The following is a 17,852-nucleotide window of genomic DNA, read 5'->3' on the forward strand; positions in this document are numbered from 1 at the left end:
CGCAGTGGAAAGACGCTGGAGAGGTGCCATCTATGAGCCAGGAGGAGGACCCTCACCAGGCACCAAATCTCTGCCTTGGTCTTGGACTTCCATTCTCCAGAACCGTAGGAAGCAGGTTTCTGATGTTTATAAGCTACCCAGTTAGTCTTTGCTCTTTTGTGAAGACTGGCTGCCTGGGTTAGAATTTACCATTTTAAATATTTTGTAAGACTGAACAAATTATTGAGGATCAGTTACCTTCAGCTTCTTTCTCTGTACAGTAGATAATAGTCATACACAGATGATGATAATGCTGGAGACCCAGGATCACTGTGGGGATTCTGCAGGGTGATCTGAGATGTTCACCACCCTCTCTGGTACAGACTGAGCTCTAGTAAATGCTTCCTGTTCATTAATTTATTTAGTTTATGTATTTAAAAATTCAAAAATTTAACAGAAAAGCAAAATTTTCCTAGTTCACACATCAAGAAGGAAGGGGCAAGAGCAGCATCAGTGCTTTAGACAGTCTGCCAGGGGGATCCCTCAGCAGTGGCCCGCTCCAGCACTGAAGGAGGGACCCTGGACACGTGAGCGGGAGTGGCCTTGACAAGGGCAGGAGCTGAGGAGAAGGAACAGCACCTGCCCTGCTCTGTCCGTGATGATGTGATAGGTAAGATGGAAAGACCAGACCTGGGGCAGCAGCAAGCCCAGGCTCTCGAGGGCGCCATTCAAATTAACCTGACTGGCACTGGGGGACGAAATCGTTCCATTCGCTATCACCGTGGACAAATCACCCACCTGCTTTTGGCAGAAATTGTGATAATTACTTGTTCATCAGCATATTCAGGACATACCTGTTTATTAGAGTCCCTGACAGCCCTGTCAGGCGGCCTGCAGTGAGCACTGTCCACTTCCACAACAAAGCCAGGGACCCAAAGCTGCTTGAGATGGCACTTCGCTGGGGCCACAGCAAAGTCCCTGAGGCTCTCTCTAAGGTGCCTGGCAACACCCACCCCTGACTCCAGAATTCCACCTGCAGTCCTCCAGCAGAGGGTCCTGAGCAGTCCGAAATCGCCCACAGGAGTCAAAGGAGTGGCTGGCACAGCGGGAACAGGAGGACGAGGACGGCAGGGTGCTCCCAGGGTCTGGGCGTCACGTCCGAAGTCAGCAGTGATGAGCTTCAGAAATAAGGGGAGCCGTTCGATGGGTTTTGCGAAGAGAACACAAGGTGAGGAGAGGTGAGTTTCCCATTTCTGCAAGACCCTTAGAATTAGTAGACTCGAGAGTGATGAAGATCATGAAACGTACAACATTTTGTGTAAGTTACAAACAAGAAGAATAGATCTGTACCCTGCATCTTCAAACTCAGAAGGATCTGAGATTTCCTGCCTGCTTCAGGGGATGCTGGGGTTCTGAGGCTCAGTCCCCGGAGCCCCAAGGACTCAGTGCTCAGCGCCTTCTCAGAGAAGTGCCACCCACTCGTCCTCCTTGGTTCCTGGTCTTCACATCGTCCCCCCTTGAGCTGACTATGCCCACTAGCCACTGGCCACTTTGCCCGGGGTGGGGACGCAGCTTTCTAACTTTGGAAGTGTCATCTGTTAAGGGAAACATGGCTTTTCCTGCTGAAGCTAAGTGACTCCTCCAGGGATTCTCACTTCCTCAGCGCGGTCTCGAAGCCAACAGAACAGACTGCCTCGGGCCATGTGTTCACAGACTGCAAACAAAGGAAAGAAGTTTCTGGAAGTCTTCGGCCTCCTCCATTGCTTTCAGGCTGGGTTTCCTTAGGGCAGTCAAGAGTGGAGTCCTACCAACACTACGGTACTCTTAGGCCTTGCCCCAGACGCTCTTTGACAGGCTGGGAAAGTGGTCTCGATGCCACCCACTTCCTTTGCTTCAGCTGAGCATACCAAGGGCTACCAGGCAAATGCTGAACCGTGCAGGCCTTGGGACGCACGTGCAGGCCTTGGGACGCACGTGCAGGCCTTGGGACGCACGTGCAGGCCTTGCTCGCAGGTGGCAGCACCTCCAACAGCTCAGCTGCTCTTTTACTTCTCTCCTCCCTTTGCCCAGTGGGACTGTGACAGCCAAAGTCTCTTTACTGAGCACCTACTAGGTTCCAGTCCCGGTACCTAGTTACTTTGCTTCGGCTAATGAGGCATATATCGTTACTTCTGCCACCCCAGTGAGAAATCTGTCACTGAACATCATTGCCAAAAGCCACTACAGGGAGTTTCAGGAGTGGTAAGTGAAAGAAGTCATGCCCAACTCCTCAGAGGACGGAAGTGAGAGAAACTGGAATGACAGTCTGCCGGGTCTTCTCAGGGGAGCATGCAGGATGCAGCCACCGAGTTATGCTTCCCTAAGGCCTGGGCAATGGAGGGGCCAAACAGTCCAAGAGGAAGGTACAGCTGGAAAGCTCGTCTGGCCCCACACTCTAAGATTTACAAAGGCAAGTTCAGTCCTTTAACCTTCTCCCCAGACTCTTGTGTCTAGTTCCCCAGATCAGAAGGCCGGACAAGATCACCTCCGACGGCGTGTGAAGGCACGAGAGGCTGGCATTGGACGGAAGATTCCTCATGTTGTACTTTTCAGGAGATTGAGCAGAAGAGAAAGACAGAGGCAGACAGCGGGATTAGAGATCCAGAGGAGGGCTGGAGGATGAGAAAGAAAGAACACACGCCTTCCGACAGTCTCCCCTGACCACCCCACGCATGGATCTTCCACGTCCAACCGTACAGATTGACGTGCAGCGAGCACAGCTCCCGTCCAGAACAAGGAAGGGCGGTGACTCAGTGGGAAATGAGACGCTGGAGGTGCCAGAGAGCTTCGGGATGAGCAAAGACTAATGGGACACACAGGCTGGGGGACATCGTATCAAGTGAAATATGGTGGGCACAGGGAGGCCAAGTACCACATGCCCTCACTCTGCTGGGGAGTTAGGAAGTCCGTCTCTTAGAAGAGGAAGGTAGAGCAGCAGTCACGGTCGATGTGGAATGTGTGGGGAGGCACAGAGAGGGAGCTAACAGGCACCAGGGCAAGTCAGCCATGGAGCCTCAGGCCCACAACAGTCTACCATGTTTTTTCAAAACAACTACAAAGAAAGATTCTGAAGTTTCCCAACACACTAAAATGATAAATGTTGGAGGAGATATAAATGCTTATCACCCTGATTTGATCATTACACTGTACATACATATCAAATTATCACACTGCACTCATAAATACTGTACAGATGTTGTGTATCAATTAAAAATTTAAATATAAAAACAAAAGAAATGGAAGCATAAATGAAGAGTGTTAACACACAAAACCAGCTCTGTCCCTGCCTGGGTTGTGGAAATCAGCCCTCAGCATCCATGTCTAGCAGAAGAAAAGGAATGAAATCGTATATTATCTGTTCTTTTATACCTGATGTTTAACATTCAAACAAAATATTCACATGTAGTACATAGAACCCTATATATACATGTAATATATATGTGTAACATATAGAACCCAGTAATCAAGAGAAAAGCATGGAAAATAAAGTAATCAAAAGAAAGCACAGACAATAAATGTACCACACAGAGTATGAATATTGGAAGTAGTAGACAACAAATTTAAAATATCTAGGAACTTTACATTCAAAAGTAGAGAAAATGTAGACAAAAAAGATGTAAAGTGAAATTTTGATCAAATTGTAACCTGTGAAACAAAAAAAAAAAAATCAATACACATTTTATGGGTGCAAAACATGACCTTTAAAACTACAAACTCAACAGATGGGCAGATTAGGACAGAAAAAAAAAATAGAAGCCATCTCAGGAGACATAAAAGGGGGTAAATTTAAAACAAAACAAAACAAAAAAAACAGCGGATGAAAATAAAAGAGAAGCCCAGGAAATCTTGAGGATAAGAAAACTGAAGTTCAAGAAACAAGGAGCAGAGAAAACAGAAGAAATGACCTAAGAATGATATCCAAAAGCTTCCCAATCTGAATTATAGGACTTTCCAAATGGAACTTCTTTTCCCCTGCCAAGTTAAAAAAAGGACTCAAAATAAGCACATTATTGTGAAGTTTTAAAATAAAGGGATAAAAAACATTAAGACAAGTAAAAGCTTTAGTGAGCGATCAGGCCCACGAAACAATGGGGATGAGACTTCTCAATCACATCCAAAGAAGCAGGGGAAAAAAAATGAGAAAATGTTGGACACAGTTGAAATCCTATCCCTGGCCAGACCGTCCGACGAGAGGAAGGGTAGAAGTTTAGAAAGTTGACATGCACTTTTAGCCCCCTTGCACTTCCCTTTAGAAGTCACTGAACATGTGCCTCAGAAATGGAGAGGGTAGACCACGAAGAAGGACCTAGGAGTAGAACAAGACTGGATCATGCCAAGAGAGAGAGTGCGGTGAACCAGGCTACAGTCATCGTCCTCCTGAGCACCCCAGGTGGGCGCAGACCCTTCTCCAGGAAAGAGGTCTTCTGGGAGAAAGGGTGGATAACATTCTTGGTGAACATTTAACATCTCCACCTCTTCTGGAGCAGCCAAGTCAGAGTGCTGACAGTGGCCACAGTAAAATCAGACCACGTTCCAGATTCTATCGTGCAGACAAAACAGCAGCCCGCAGCTCCAGAGACCTCGGAACTGGAAAGCACAGGCTGTGGATCTAGAGCAGTTACAGACACTATAGAGCACAAAGAGGGAGCTGTCCTACTCCTTTCCCAAATGGTGGCATATATTCTCTAGAAAGGTCAATGGAGCTGGTCAGGCTGCTCTGTCTGCAGCAGATTGGCTCACTTTCAAGGAAGCTCAGTGACGCGGACAAACAGCTGAACTTTGCATTTTGTTTATGTTAGTTTCCAAGAGATCAGCTAGGCTTAAATTTTGTTTATGTGGCTATGGGCAGTAGGTCTTGGGGCATCTAAACAGTGGCCCCTTTTGTATTTATTTATTTATTTTAACAATGAACATAGAAAACTACACCAAATTGAAGCAACTGATTACTGGAGGAACAATGAAAAGGGGCAAGAGTCCATACTTTGCTCAGCCATGAATATTAATAAAAATTCTAGTTATTACTCTAAAAAGTACAATGCAATGCAGTCGTGAGCATGAAAAGAAAAATCATGAGGATGATAAATAAGAGAGTTAAATCTTCATCATGGAAGGAAACTAGTAAATAATACCTAAATGGATGTTCTTATAAAGCAGAAAATAGCACTTAAATATCCAATTAACCAAAAGCAAAATAACTTCCATCTATCCAGATGGGTTGAGGAAGCGTTCATGTGCTTGCTAGTTATTATTACAAATTTTTAATACTACCAACTTTCCAACTATGTCAATGTATAAACCTAATAAAAAAATAAAATACATTGGCATATTTTTAAAAGTCATAAAATAATTTTATGATCCCCATTCAAAATTATCAAAATAAATTTTCAATCCCAAAGAACTTTCGTTATGTAAAAATTGCATTTGTATCAAAGAGCTAGGAGGGATTTTAATATAGATGATGTGAAACATGTGCATTCACATAGCATCTGAGAAATGAAAGAATCCCATCTCTTAGATCTCAGTGGTTATGCAGTATACCTTGGGAGTTCTTGGAAATAATTGCTTGCAAAACCAACAAACAATCCAAGACACAAATTATGTCTAATATAGCTCAGCTTTTTAAATTGCACCAAACAGCAACTCTATATTAAAGTCTTCAAAATAATGATGCAATTATCTTTCCAAGAACGTTCATACCTGTGTTCAATAAGTATCCATTGAGCACCTACTAATTTACCAGGCACTTAGAGTACAAAGGTAAAGTTAAAAACAGGTTTTTGCCTCGGTAAGACCAGAGTTGCTCACAGTCTCTCACATTCTACATTATCTTCAGGCACCAAGCCTCTACATTGGCCTATACTAGAATTACCTTACAACTCAATCCCAAACCAAGTCAACATAGATGACTCTGTCCCTAACAGAAAACCTATTTGAGGAGTTTAGTGTGATGATTGCAGTAGGAGCAGTATAATTCCCAAACAGCTCCGGCCAGTAGCCAGAATTCCTAAGGGGACCGTGACATGAAGTCAGCAGGTGCAATAGGAGCCATGTCACTTTGTTAAATGGAAAACAAATGGGTCTCTCCAGCTGAAATAGAAAATATCAGTCCTTTTAACGATCGCAAAATAACCAGTGTTTTTCCACTCTCAAACTGTTTGTAAGAAAGGAGTAAGACCAATGCCTTCTCTTCCAGAGCCAGGGCATAAATCGCCACCTAAACAAGCTCTAGGTTGTTGGAGGCATGACAATCGTTAATATCCATGAAACCGAGAAGATAGAAGACTGTTTTCCACAAGCCACCTGTGAAGATCAGTAGAATATCTCATGGTTATACTCATCCTTGAGGTTGTCTTTTCTTTATTAATAAAAAGAACCGGAAGAACAGGAGGAGAAAATCTAACAAGACCCTTAAGCAAAAATAAATTCAAATAAGACTGTATGTAAGATATTGTTATCTGAGGAATCCTTTCATTTTGATATAAAAATAAAGTAAAAGCAATGAACTCATTTCATTTTGTTAAGATAACTCTGTTTATGTTGGATATAGAACAAGAATGTAATCATGTGTAGTTTGCAGATTAGTATATTACTAAAAAAAAAGGAAAATTTGGGTCAGTAAAATTTTATTTAAGGCAATCTTTCTTCCTTTCTCCTTAAGGAACAGAAACCTGAATCTGATATGCAATAGGAGCTTGACTTTTAAACTTAGAAATAACCAATTAAACCTTCCCTCTTACACTAAGGAGCATTTATTGGGAAAACACAGAGCACTGTCCCTAGGAAGTCCACGATGACCCAAAGTCCATGTGTATCAGGCCCTATGACCTGATTCCCCCGCATTGAACATTACGGGGAGGAGTCTCCCAAGTGAAAAAGGCCGGTTTGGCTAGAAAAGTCCTTATTTTTTTAAAAGTCTACAACTAATTCACTTTAAGAGATAATATTTCAAGAATTAGCCTGGGTCTGATTCCAGATTTTGCTATTTTGTCACCTGAGGTAGTTCACTTTGCCTCTCTAAAGTTTAGTCAAAATGAAATAATAAAAATCTGTTCCATAGAGGTTCTCAGAAAATTATAAGGTGACTCACATAGCAACAGCCAATTTTCAAGTATCACAGAGGATGAGAATAGCAACAGCCAATCCGCATCATGGGATGAGAATAGCAGCAGCCAATCCACATTAGAGGATCCATATTGCAAGTAGCAAATCCACCTTAGAGGATAAGTGACTCATTGTAGCTATTATCTCTATCATTATGATGAAATGCTCTTCATAATATATCCCTTTGATATTTTAAATCTACAAATCTATAGTTACATTTTCTTTATATTTGGAAAGTTGTGTATTTTCTCTTTTGAACAGATTTGAAAAAGGTTACATGTTCATATTCATCTATTCTGCTTACTTTTAAAAGTGTAATCTTATTATTTTTAGCTGTGTTTTATTTTATGAAATAAGTCAAATGCTGTTTATCTTTAATTTACAAGATTTTGCTTCTATATTCATGAATTTCTTTAATTCTTCACTTACTGTGTTGTTTTTCTTAATGTTTTCCTGAATGTTGGATGTTCAGTTCATTCACGATGATGGCATTAACAAATGCATTCCCCACATTTTTCAAAGTAAAATGTTAGAAGAAATCTTATCCATTATTTTTCTAACAAATGTATTATTTTTCACAATAACAGAGGGAAAAGCCTCAACCGTGAACAAACAGCCTGGTTCCATGGCTCTGACCTCAGTCACATGAACGAGAATAACGTTTGCAGGGCGCACTCCATTCTCACCCAGGAGGCACGGGAATGGTGAGAACCTTTTCAGTGTGCAGCGCCCCCTCCCTTCTAATCCCCATGGATTCTGGGGAGGGCTGTTAGCAGAATCCTTCACATTCCCTTGTTTGTTTTTAATCCCATGATACTTGAAAATTTGACCTACCTGGCAGTGCATGCTTAGGATTCACTAGGGTTCCCCCCACATTTTTGTAAATATTGCCTATATTAATTAAGCTATATTAATCTTTGCTCATCAGTTGTCTGCCTGGCCAATTGCTGAGACAGGTGTATTTAAAGTCCCCAACATTGATGTGGCTTTGGCATTTTCTGAATTCTGTATTTTAATATGCCCTGATGCTATGATGTTCTGAAAATAAGAATTTTGGAATTTATATCTTCAATGAATGTTTTGAATTTATATCTTCAATGAATATTTTGTCTCCTGAAAATAAAGTAAAGGTATAGGGTTGAAATAAATATCAACAAATTTCTAATATACTCTTTATGCACTTCAGTGGAGTTCTTTGAGCGCCACTCTTACTAATTATTAGGCAGATATAGATGATAGGTGATTGATAGATGATAGATGGATTTGGCTATTTCTTTAGGTTCTGATTGACAACAAAGGAGATAAATGAGGAAAATCTTTTGTTTAATCTTGGAATGTGAATAGAATATAATTTCTAGTACTTTAACTACATTAATTCTTTTACGTGACATATGAAGATGTGAAATTAATTCAGACATACAGAAAGGTACAGCTGTCACACACTGTAACCAGTGCCCGTTCCCATCATCTGAGTTAATCGCTTGGCTCTTGCCCTCTGTCCCTACCTCCACACTCTCCAGTTTCCTGAAGTCAGTGTGCACGATTCACGCTCATTTCTGTGTAGCATTCTGTGTGTGTCCTCTGAGCATGTTTGGATATTCTTAAGCATGTTCCCAAATGGGGTGATAATCTAAATGGTTGTCAATCCTGTGACACATTCGGAAGCTTTGGTATTCAAGTGTTATTTCTAAAGCCTCCATGTCCTCTGCAAGTCAAGAGAGTACCAAAGAGTAGCCAGTCCAACTACCACGACAGGGGAATAGTGAGCTCAGCACCTGTCATAAAGAAGTATCTCAATATTCAACAGCAAATAAGGCTCTATCCTTGCATACCAATCTATCATTGGCTCTAAGACTTCATAATCATGGCTCGCAATTTCCTTATTTACATTACACAGTGTGTTAATATATATAGATCAAATGCATTTATTTTCTCTGCCTATCTTAATCTAGCCTATGATCTGCCCTAATCTTTTTTTATTTATTTTGTTGATGGTGGAAATGTTTTGTAATTCTTCTACCATAAAGTTGTTCCGAACATTTTTGTAACCATACTTTTATCTAGGAGTTGAATTCTTTTACATTATCATATTTGCATATTCATTTAAAAATTTTTTTGGTTGTAGTTGGACACAATATGTTTATTTTTACGTGGTGCTGAGGATTAAACCCAGCACCTTGCACATGCTAGGTGAGTGCTCTACAGCTGAGCCACAACCCCAGTCTCCTGGATCTTCATTTTACTAGTTGAAAAATAGTGCTTGTGCCAAGTCACACCCCCACTAGCTAAATTTAAATGTTCCTAGTGCTTCTTTCTTGCCAGCACTTGATATTATCAGACTTTACATTCTTGCCAACTTGGTTTCTGTGTTAAATTTTCTCTCCTGTCACTTCATGATGACCTGTAAGCCTGACAATCCTTCCACATTTGTTGGCCCTTTGATTTCTTCTGCTGTGCATTGCTTTGTTTTATTTCTTGCATATTTGTTATTGAAATTAACTTTGTAATAATTGGTATGTAACAGGTTTGTTTTTTTTTTTTTTTTTTCTGGCTGCAAAGTCTATGTACCACAGATATTTCCTTCCTGCATAACACATCCCCTTCACTTTCTCACATTCTTGGGAACTCCCTGGGCCCACTGTACCTGTGCATCCTGGTTGTCCTCACAGCAGCCACAGAGTTGAGTGGCTAAGATGCAGACATTTGTGTCTGAAAACTGAACATGTTCACTTTTATACTTTGGAGAAAACCTTTGCCAATCTCTGTTATGTAGTAATAAGGAAGTGCCAATTACAATGACGAGTTACAGATGGTTCTCCAACACCTATGAGGGAAAGAACAGCAGACTCACACTGAGCCCTTGATTGTGTAGCATTCCACAGGCTATTGATCCTCAGTGTAGGAAGCCAGGGTAATAAAATCCACAGTGGTAGAGGGGGGACCCAGGTAGCGTTCTGTGCTTCACCTAAACACCGTTACATCCCTGTGATCACTTTGTAAGTGTAATCAAATTGTTCATATATGGTTTCTCTCTGTTTCCATATATATATATTATATATATATAATATTCCCATTAAAAGTATTTAACTAAAGGAAAACAAAATTTACCAGGGTACTGTTGGGGTGTTCTATTGTGTCCTTATGAAGGGATAAAGTAGTATCATAAGAAAAATTAGTAAAATAATTCTGGAAAGAAAAGCCAGACCACAACATGGAGAACATTTGCTTCCAATCTTTTCTTTTTATAGCTAAGGAAACTGAGTTTAATCAAAGTTATTTGCCTTGCCCACATTGCTGCCACCCCTTCCGCCACCACAGCATGCTGTACCGTTCACTTCATCCAAATAGAGAAAAATAAAACAACCTATCAATACTAAGTTCTGTGACTTGTCATTACCAAGTGCCCTTCCGAAATGTACCGTTTACTTTAAAGCAGCAAATATTTCTAAGGATCATTGCTTTAGCCTTGATGTACCATTTTTAAAATAGGAATATAGAAACAAAGATAAGCGCATCACAATATAGAAAATGGCCAAGAGCAACTTAGAAAGCAGGACCAGGCGATGATTCCATCATCACACCATAAGGAACAGAAAACCCCATCTTTGTTTTTAAACATTTAGCCGTGGAATATATCCATTGTGCAGAAAATACTATGACAGGCACATCTTGGAGTCTTACAACCTTGGATTCGCTATCTGTGAACATCTTGATCCATATATCAATACTGATCTTATTAAAGACGTCGTAGATGGAGCGGATGGCCCCTATCCACAGCAGTCCCAGCTGCCCAGAGAGAACCACTCACCTCTAGTCAGTATTTATGCATGCTTTCATGTATTATTTTTCAAATTCTTTAAATACCTATGTCCTTCTCTAATACTGTTCTGTGTGTTTTAAATTATGTAGATCAGTTTTCTGAATCTATCTTTATCTTAAGATTATTTAAAATGGAAAGCTCTGAATGACTTGCCTCAGGATAATTTTTCTAACACTCCCAGGACAAAAATCACTTGGCTTTCCTCCCCAGAGTGTGCTGAGAGGTGGACTAGACCTGCAATGTCTTGTTCTGCCTGTCATATTTTATTTCTTAAGCTGCCCACAGCTAAGTGCAGTCTCGTGCCTGTTTATAATTAATTACATCTCAAAATAGAAATGGCAGCAGAGAATAGGATTCTGTTGTTGAAAATACCAGAATTGGTTGGAGGTTTCTCTGTATTTCCTCACAGTCTCTGCCACCATTTCTTGCTTCACAAAATCTCAATAAGAAAGAGAATTGTTTTTTATTCCCCAACTTCAGCAAGAAGGTCATTATTCTTTTATTGGGTCTCTTTGCAGCAAATGGATTTCATTTCTGAAGCTCTGGCTTTCTGAGCTCTGTTTTCACTTTGCTGCATTGTGGGACACGCACGGTCCTTTTCTGAGTGGTCCTGACACCTCCCACCTCACCTCCTAAGTCAGTCTCATCTTATGAGACGGGAGCAGCTCTGTCCCCAACACCTGTCCCTCTGCTCTGTCCTAACCTCCTCCTCCTCCTCTGGCCAAGAGCCGTCAGTCTCATCCCGACACAGCAACTCACCCACATCTGCTCTGTGTTTTTCGAATCTGTTCTCATTACAGCTTCTCCAAACAGAAAGGAATTTCAAGTCTTAACCTGCCGTGTGTCCCTGCATCACTTGGCTCTTGTCACACCCCCACCCTCACTTGGGGTCTACCTTCCTGTCAGCCTCTGCTCTTGAACCGTGGAGTACCTGTTCAGGTATTTCAATACCTGAGCTTCATCCCTCCCCCACGCCTCCACCTAACCCAGAATTCTGCCTTCCGCTGCCCACGCAACCCTTCCTGAGAGGGTTCCCTGGCCCCAGGTCTCCCGACGGTCCTCTGCTCTTTCCATGTACATACCTGTCAGTGCGTATGTGCACGTGTCTCTCTCTCCAGCTCAACATAAGCTCTGTCAGAGCCAGGACTGTATCTGTTCTAACCAGACTGAGCACTTACCACTGAACCCCCAGCACTCAGCAAACTCTTTTCTTGAGTAGCTGCTTAATGAGCAGTCTTTGAATTGTCAAGTATATGCATTTGTATCCCTAAGGGGTGCAACTAGTGGGTAGTGTCTTCGGTACCTACACTGCCAGGTGCCCAATCCCTTGTTCCATAGTCCCTTAGGCAAAATGGCATGTATTGGCATATAACCTAAGGTGCTCCTCCGTGTTCTCTAAATCCTCTCTAGATTACTCCTAGTCCCTAAGACAGTGCAAATGCTATGGAAACAGAGGTCACACTCATTGTTTAAGCAACAGTGACAAAGAAAAAGCCCCCACATGTTCATCGCAGGCGTGATTTTTTAAATATATATTCAGAAATATATATGCGAAGTGAAGCTCCCCAGCTAGAGAGCGAGCAGCTGCCATCCTGGCTCAAAGATGGCTCTCCCACTGCCTGCCTGGGGGTGGGTCACCCTGCCTCCCAAAGCACCTTCGGGCCGGTGAGCATGCCCCGTGCATCCGCATGGCTTCGCCTGTCAAGGGAGGACCCTTGTGGAGATGAAAGAGCACAGAAGTATGATCAGGACAGGAAAGTGGCCCTCTGGATGCTGGGGATGGAGGAGCCCGAGGATGCTAAGGGAGTGTGTGGTTTGCCATCCCCTGGCCTGGGCCAGTCACAGTCTGGCAAAGGCAAGGAGAAAGGAGGTGGAGAGCTGTGGTGTGAGCTGCCCTCCCAGCGCTGCGCACCGCCCCTGCCTGCTCTGCTTCCTTCTCCCCCGCCTCCTGTCCTCACAGTGGGAGCAGCATCCTCTCCCTGCACTGAGAACCGCAGGCTCCCCACGGCTGCCATGTCCTAGACCACTTGTAACAGAAAGCTTTCCTTAGAGAAATCGTTCATCCTTACATATGTGTACATTGAAAAGAGCAAATTAGGAAGTACTTTTTGTACCTAGATGATTTAAACCTATGAATACATGTGATGGCAGCCATTAAACCTATGAATACATGTGATGGCACCTACAGATATGCATGATAATTTGGTTCTCCCCTGGTACATATTCCACGTGTTATTAAGGCATCTAAAAAGCAGAAACACTTAAGCTTTTTTAAAATTTTGCTTTCTTATGAATTTACAGCATTCTTTCCACATTTAAAGGTAATAACAAAGTGCTACTAGAGGCAACTTTGACACCTTTTGAAATTGAGCAAAGAGTTGTAGAGTTGTTAGCCAAGAAATGAGGTTCATCCTTGAGGTGAAGCCCTTGTCGCCTGGAACAAAGATGCATAGAAGCAGATTGTGCAAAGAATGTGTACAGATCCCACAAAGGCTCAAAAAAACAAAAACAAAAACAAAACCACAGAGGCAAGATGAACCCGGCTTCAGCACTCACATCTCTGAAGGTCTCTAGGCGTAGAAGGCACTACTCTAAATGAAACTGAGATGAGATTCACCTCTCCAATACCAAAACCTAAATGTACAGTCACATTCACAAAACAGTTAAATTTAGAGCAAAACAGACAAATGGAACCAAACAGAGAATCAAAAATTAAACCCACGTACATACAGGAACTTGATATATGACAGACAACTCAAAGGGGTTATCTTTTTAAAAGTCATGGAACACTTGCTGTCTTTATGGGTGAACATTTTGATAAGCCACGGCAGGATGGGCTGGCTGCTCACAGAACTTCTTTTCTGGTCTTCGTGGACCATGGCTGAACACCACCCCAGCCCCAGAGCACCTGGGTGTGGCCTCATGCCTGAGTCCTGGCTGATGGGACCTGGGCAGAACCAAGAACTCACCGCACAGGCCCGTGGCTCCTGAACTCCTCTGGAAATGTGGTGCCCTGTGCAGCTGAAAGAGCAGCAGTGCCCAAGGAGCCCTGTGTCTGAGCCTTGTCTTAGAGGCCAGGCCCCTGCCAATCCAAAACACCCATCTTGGACTGACTCGATAGAGTCAGACTTTTATTGAATTAGACCACCGGGAGTTTGTTTGTTAAAGAATCTGACATTCCCTTCTATAATATGGGTTTCTTCTCTTCACATCAGACACAACCTAACTGCTGTCATCAGAGATCTTCAAGGTGAAAACCTTTGAATACCTCTAGATATAAATACAAAAACATACATCTATGACCTCAGGGCAAGAATGAAATGCCTGATCAAAACACTACAGTGAGACCACCACTGTAAAAGAAAAGCTTAGCCATGTGAAAAGTAAAAAAGAAATCTGAACCTCAAAATACATTGTAAGCATTCTAATCAGATTAAAGCAACGTGAGGCAGACAGGGAGAAGATGTCTGCAGGAATTTTCATGTTTCCCTTTGTAGTTTGAACTAATCTGAGGAAATGGGGAAGAATTCTGGGAATCACTGCCATTCAATAGGCCCTGTCCAAGAAGACAAGGTAAGTGGCTGACACCGTCTGAGACAGACTTGGAGTAAAAGGAACCCACACGCGGAGGGACAGCCGGAATTGAATGTGAAGAATCCAAAGCACCACTCTGGGACAGGTACTCTCTTTCAATTAGCTGGAAACTTGGCTAATTCTGAATGACGGTGACTAAAATCATCAGCTGGGCATTTGATGGTGTTCCATAAACAGCATCCAAGCCAGCCAGGAGGGGTTGACAGCCTGGCACATAGTGAGGGTCTTCATTCAGTGCTTGGCCTTGGGCTAGCAAGCCACCAAGCCCTCTGGACCAAGGGAACACACCTGCAGCGACAGGTCAAAGAGCCAGCTTGCAGAATCAGTGTGCACAGCTACAGGATGGCCTCTTTCAATTCAGACACCCCAACGGGGACTTCGCCAACAGGTGATCACCGCCAAGAGCAGGAGGGAGGCCCATGGCACACGCCAGCCGCCTGGTCTGTGCTCCAGGGACTGACAGGACTGTGGCCCCACACCACCCACTCCCCAGGAAAATGCCTTTCACTCTGCTAAGGACTGTGTTATGTGATGATTCCAAATGAAGTGCACATCCGCAGTGCTCCTTCATGGAGGGCATCTGTTTTCTCTTGGCTCTGAGTTGAGCTGCCTGTAGCTGTCACAGCCCCCTGCAAGCACTTATGAACTCATTGGAAAGAAGAAAAAAGAAATCTAGATCCTTGAGCAGCACCTGATGCCCCCAAACTGTGAGAAATAGTGGTTCCATGTGCTAGTGCCATCTTCTTCCACCTGGGCCTATTTTTATCCATTTAAGATGCTGCTCTGACACTGGCCAGAATCCATGCCTGTAGGAACTGAATGGCAGAAATCACTCCAGAGAGGGCATGTGGCTACATAAAGTACATCTTCCACACTAATGCATACACATGGAGTCACTGGCAAGGACCATTTTTTTTTTTTTTTTTTTTTTTGGTGGGCGGGGGGTCGGGGGAAGAAAGACTAAAAACAAACAGAGGTTCTTTTTAGGGTACAAGAAAGAAATGCAAATTCAGAAGAAGAAACTGGCAGGAGGGGGTTAATGTGAGGTCATCACATTGAAAAGACTAGACTTTAGGCAAAAAGGGAGACTGATGAAGTTGCAAGACTGAGGCAGACGGTGAGCATAGCTCCAAAGTTCCCACTCACCAGCAGCCTCCGGGTGGGACACGGAGGTCAGGGCATCGCCTAAATTTCTTGCCTTGGTATTTATTTCTGCCAGAGGAGAGAACATTTAGATAGAGCAGGAGTCAGAACAGTGAATCATGTGGTTCATCGAGTAGAAAGCCTGATAGTGGACATCCACATAGTGACCACAGAAATAATTCTACATCTATCTCTTTCCTTTCTTGTAAAAAAAAAAAAAAAAAAAAAAAAAAAAAAAAAGTGCCCTTGGCAGGGTCCAGTAGGAATCCTCGCTACTCTGATCTCTGCGTGCAGAAGAGATGGGTGCATAGAGCAAGCACAGTGCCATCACCATGCCTGAGAGAAGACGAAGCATGAGGGACCTAAGGTCAAGGAAGTGACCACTTCATATTTTTTAAAAAGAGCTGATCTGTAAAAAGAGAAGGGGGAATTTTAGCTCACCTCCCATGAACAAGGCCGTGGGTTCAATCCCCAGCCACAAAAGAAAAAGGAGAGAGAAGGGGGAATTTTAGAGGTTGACGACCTTTCAGTTGTGAGATTTTTGTCGATAATTATAGCACAGGATTATATGTTTGGCAAGAAGCTTTATTCTACTCTCATGGTTTGCAAAGCCGAGGACAGAGTGCATCTTGCCCAGGACACAAATTCCTTCTTCAGCCATTTTTTTTAACCTCTATACTATTTTATTACCGAGAACTTACCTAACATGTAACATTTCTCTATTTAAAATATCCAAATTTTCTAAACCATAAGCCTCACTACATTTTTAAAATTTGCATCCTATGTGAAGCACACTTACTGTATCTTCACATCATCCAAATGGAAGATCGTGTTTGCCTAGAAATTCTGCAATTATTTTAGTAGACACACAATCATAGGAGCACCCTGTATCTGCAGGGTGCTTTACAGTGAATTCTGCATCCAATGTCTCCATTCTGTTTTGATTCTCACAAGAGCCCACGAGTAACCTATGTAAAGCATGGGTCACTCCACCACCATATGTTGTCACCCAGCCAGGAGACTGGCACAGCAAGGTTGACGCACACCTGGTGTGGAGGCCAAAGTTCTTTCCTTTCAAAGTAGCCCTTCATGAACCTATATCATCAGTCATATTTCTACTTCTCCAACTATGTGTGGACTTGTTTGGAATCTGCCTTCATAGCTAGTGGATTATATTTTTAAGAATCTAGAACAAAGACAGACTGCATTGCCTTAGATACAAAAAAGGCCCAGACATGACTCCAAGCTTCTGTTATCAGGAGACTTCAGTGCACACTTTGTGTTTTGTTGCTAAAAAGTCAAGATGCTTTTAGGCTTTGCGAGGCCCTTAGGAGGCAATCCTCCTCCAGGAAGTGAAAGCTAATGGCCCAGGAGAGATGGTCTCCCAGTGGCCTGGCTGACCCAGGACCTCTGAACAAATAGGAGAGTGAAGACTAATTAACTAGTGGCTTCTGAAGCACAGATTGATTATGTAAGATTGTATATGAGCAAGGAGCCACAGGAATTTGCACCTGTTTTCATTTCTGCTGGACAAGACTGCAGTTTTATTACTTCAATATTCCTCCCACTGTCGCACAACCCCCCCCCACCCCCGCCTCCGGGGCATGTGGGGTCAGGTCAGCTCCCAGTAGTGCTTAGCCTGGGCTCCAGGGCGCAGCCTTTTGGGTTCCTCCAGCTCGGTGTGCTCACATAGGCATGCCCAGGGGCACACACACGTCTCTCAGTCCCTCCCACAGTGTGTCCCTGCTCCTGCCCTCGGTGGCTGCTGGCATCACTGGTGTGGCTCCTGCTGCTCTGTTGATTGCTGCCTCCGCACCAGCACCCCTCAAGGGACACACTCCTCCTCTTCCTCTTCCCCTTCCTGCTCACTGCTTCTCTGGTGGCCCGTGCCTTGAAGATGGAGACAAGCATCCCCTGAAGTTAAGGGCTGCAGAGTCCAGGGGACATCTGCATTTTTCACTTCACGGTCTTCTTTGAAGGAACTTGACGTGTCTTCAGAATGGCCCAGAAGGGTCCTTCATGTTCTTCTTGCAAATGGTCAGGCCTGTTCCCCGAGTATGTTTGCTACCCCTCACCAGCAATTGTGGGAGAAGATGGCATACACCAACCCACTTCTAACCTCTGAACCTCAGGGGCCCAACCATCACTCCCAATCGCTCTCAGTCCTAAGACCTAA

Source organism: Callospermophilus lateralis, chromosome 4 (genome assembly GCF_048772815.1).
Source record: "Callospermophilus lateralis isolate mCalLat2 chromosome 4, mCalLat2.hap1, whole genome shotgun sequence".
Classification (NCBI taxonomy): domain Eukaryota; kingdom Metazoa; phylum Chordata; class Mammalia; order Rodentia; family Sciuridae; genus Callospermophilus; species Callospermophilus lateralis.